Source organism: Octodon degus, unplaced genomic scaffold, assembly GCF_000260255.1.
Source record: "Octodon degus isolate 3935 unplaced genomic scaffold, OctDeg1.0 scaffold00169, whole genome shotgun sequence".
NCBI lineage: Eukaryota > Metazoa > Chordata > Mammalia > Rodentia > Octodontidae > Octodon > Octodon degus.
Genome location: NW_004524745.1, coordinates 5404662 through 5408648, shown reverse-complemented (window position 1 = coordinate 5408648; position 3987 = coordinate 5404662). Strand labels below are relative to the sequence as shown.

The 3987-nt window shown below is 36.8% G+C and overlaps 1 pseudogene; it reads right to left on the bottom strand.

Moving 5' to 3' along the window:
* Positions 1 to 2848: 2848 nt before the first annotated feature.
* On the bottom strand, positions 2849 to 2977 carry LOC111813189 (annotated as a pseudogene).
* Positions 2978 to 3987: the final 1010 nt, after the last annotated feature.

Sequence of the window (3987 nt, the reverse complement as noted above, 5' to 3'; positions counted from 1 at the left end):
TTTTTTTTTTTTTTCGGAATCAGGGATTGAACTCAGACCCTTACACTTGCCAGGGAGGCGCTTACTCTGCTGAGCCATCTCCCCAGCCCTAGCATAGTAATATTAATATTTTTACTGCTTTTCCAAACAAAGTGAAATATAATCTCTGAAACTAAAGTACTTAAACTTTAGCACTTAAATATTTTTCAGTAAACTTAAAAAAGAATAAATAATATTTTTCAGTAAACTTAAAAAAGAATAAATATCAGATACTCTTCCTGTCTTTAAAATTGCTATTTGTTTTTAATTTCAGTGCCAAAATCTAATACTCATTTCTTAAGGTGTTGGATTAGTGTAGTCCTAAAGTTAGTATGATTAATACCGTTGATATGATTCTATTAAGTGGTTCCATAGATCCACACTACTCCTTTTATTATAAATTTTGGCTATGGTGCTTACGATATGCTTGTCTTAATTATAGCATTTCTTATTTGGAGTAAAATTTCATCAAAGTGATTAAATTAAAACTAATAAAGATTAACCTTAAATTTATGAATCAAGTTATTAAATTGTATGTATGTTTTTTCCTAGGGTACCCTTCTCTATTTTACGGTCCCTTAAAGAAACGTAGGTTGGGGGCGGTCTGAAGTGCCTGCCTAGGCAAGCTTAGGCAGCCGCAGGCACCGCACTTCAATCTCTGGCACCACAAGCTATGCCAGCCCCGCCCTCAGGGCCGGCTGAGGCGGCAAAAGCAAACAAACAGATACCTCGTTTAATATGGTTATTTAACCTTCCAGATACCCAATACATTTTAAGTGAGCTAGTTTAGAAAGGGTTATAGATCAGAGTATGTGATAACGTAGGTGTGGCCTAAGGTGGACACAAAACTGGAAGGATAAGAGATCCTGCTTACCTCCGGAGCTTGCCTCTTGACAACTTTGCAGCACTGACTTGGTTCTAACTGCACAGAGCATCCACTCTATTTGTTGGGCACAAATGTTCAGTATTTCTAGCCACATATTGCTATATCTACTTTTATCCTTCATGAACTGAGATTGTGAACCTATTCTCAGTTTGCTTATAGGTTTTGTAGAGCAGAAAAGATTATTCTGCCAGCTCTTGTAAAGATTCAGGTTTGGAATTGTTTTGAAAAGATATATAAGCAAAAAAATCAGTGACCTCATACTGCACTAGGATTTGTGTAATAGTGTTTCCTCCCGTCTCTCCTCCACCTTTCATCTCTGAATGTGCAATGTCTTACTTTTCAAGTCATTGAGTATCATTGCTCTGGCACCAAATTATATGGCTGAGTAATAAAAAGTTATGATTTGACTGTGACTCTTATTTGATGTTACCTGAGCTAGAGGAGATGTCTTATCTGATGTCTTATTTTTTAAGTTTTGCCTCATTGAAATTTTAAATGTTTGGGTCAGTAATTTGTGTAATGTAAAAAGTTCAATAAAATGTTGTATAACATGAATATTTTTTCTTACTAATGTTAGAGACCTGTTGATAAATGATAAGGTGTGTTTTTAAGATAGAAAAGAAAACAAAAATATAGGTGTAAAATTAAGCTTTTTTGCTGGGCGTAGTGATGCATACCTGTAATCCAAGCCCTTGGGAGGCTGAGGCAGGAGGGTCCTCATTTAGTCAAGGCCAGCCTGAACTGTAGAGTGAGATCCTGTCTCAAAAACACACAAAACAAAACAAAAAACCTTTTGCCCATTATTTTAAAAATCTAAAAAAGGACATTGTAAGGGCTGCAGCTCATGAGACAAGTTGATGTGGCTAACAAAAACCTTTCTAAAAATAAGGTTTTGTGTGCGTTGTGTTTTGTAAAATTCATAATCATCTCAAATTTATTAACAATTCCATGACTATTTGACTAAATGCAAAATAGCTAAGGTTTGCACTACAGCAAGCAGGTGAGGAAGTAACAGCAGCAACACAGTGAGTAGTTGTCTCCAAACTCCTGAACCTCTGTAGAAATATAACACAAAAACGAATCCAGCAACTGCCCAAACCAACATTGTCAGAACTCTGGGAAATACTCATAGCACCCAAATGACCACTGAAGAAAAAAACAAAGTCATTTCCAGACAAATGAAAGCTAAAGGAGTTTACTAGTAGGAATTCCTTCAAGGAATGTTAAGCACTTTATGCTGCTGAGAAAGGACAATTGACAGTGACACCTGTAAATATGATGTATGTAGAGAAATGAATATTACTGTACTTTTTATGTATTTAGTACAGGGTCTCACTGCACATATTGGACTCGGAGTGATCCTGTTTTTCAGCCTCCCAAGCACTGAGAGTACAGGCACAAGCCACCGCAGGGGTGGGGCCAGCAGGGCAAGGCAGTGGTGGAACCCCGGTCCCTGCATCTGCCTAAGCAGGCACTTTAATCCACTGAGCTGTCTGGCTGGCCCTTGTACTTTTGTTTTATGATTCCTCTTCCCTATCTAATTTAAAAGGTAAATTCATAAAAATAATTGTAAATATTTTAATGGACATATAATATATAAAAATGTAACCAATAATATAGTGGATATATAATAGTGGAGTGTGTATATTATGAACTTAAAATGGTATTATTCTGACATGTCTTCATGCTGAAGACTGGTAGTTAGAACCTGTGATGTCAACTCTAAAAATAAATTTTAAAACATAGAGGAGGACTGGGGAGATGGCCCAGCAGCATAAGTGCCTGCCTGGCAAGCGCAACGGGCTGAGTTCAATCCCCAGTACTAAAAAGAAAAAAGAAAAATGGAAACTACAATGTAGAGGAAAAAGACCAAAATGGTACACTTTTTTAAAAAAGCACCTGCTACCAGAAATAAAGAGGGGAAAAGAGAAAATGGTGCAGGGATTGAATAGAAAAGACAGAAATAAATTAAATGGCAAAGGTCTAGCTGTAAGTTAAATATGAGTTTTCAGTTAGCAGTAATCATGCCTCGGATAAACCTCATTGGCTATGATACTGCCGGTGGGCAAAGCTTGCAAGTTAAATATAAATTAATTAAAATCCCCAATTAAAAGGCAGAAATTGATAGAATGAATTACAACAATACATCTTTATGATACAAGAGAAGGATAGAAAAAAAAAGTCCTATGTAAGTAAAGCTGTTCGGAGGGTGGCTATATTGCCAGAGAAGACTCAAAAGAGGTTACAAAAACCAAAATATTATATTGTGATAAAAGATTCCATTTACCAAGAAAGCTTCATCATTCTAAGCCTTTATGCACCTAAGAGCGAAGCCCTAAAATCATCAACAATTGATAGAATTTAAGGAAGCAAAAGACCATTTGTTCTAACTGCTGAAGCTCTCAGTCCCCAATAATAGGACAGCCAGACAAGACATCAATAAGGAAATGGAGCGCTTGAAAACCTCTATAAATAAACTAGACCTCACAGAAATATGCAGAATGCTTCATCAAAAACAGCAAGATCATACTCTAAAGTACTCATGGAACACTGGGAAGTAGGCTGCAAAGAAAAGGTTAACATTGAAACAGAGTAATACAATGTCCTTTATAGCTACCATAGAATAAAAATGGTTGGGGCTGGGGAGATGGCTCAGTGGAATAAGCTCTTCCCTGGCAAGCGCAAGGGTCTGAGTTCAATCCCCGGTTCCGAAAAAAAAAAAAAAAAAAAAAATGGTAGAAAATTTAAAAGTTTGTGGAAATTATGTACAAACACTTGACCTCTAGGTAAAATAATTTACAAAGAATATTAGAAAAGACTTAAAGATGAATGAAAATGAAAACAGTATATCAAAACTCTTATGGTTTGTGTCTAGTTGTCCCTCTAAAGCCTTATGCAGTCATGGGGTGGGGACATCTAAAGTTGAGATTAACTCAAGATCCACTGGGATTATGGGTCTTACTGCTGGGATTTTGGGTGTGAGTACTACACCCAGCCTGGGGCATATAGCCTGAATGCAATTTAAGGGGGACTTGCTGTCTATAGTGATTTTTGCCACTACTCCTCCCATTTGCTCTCTTGCC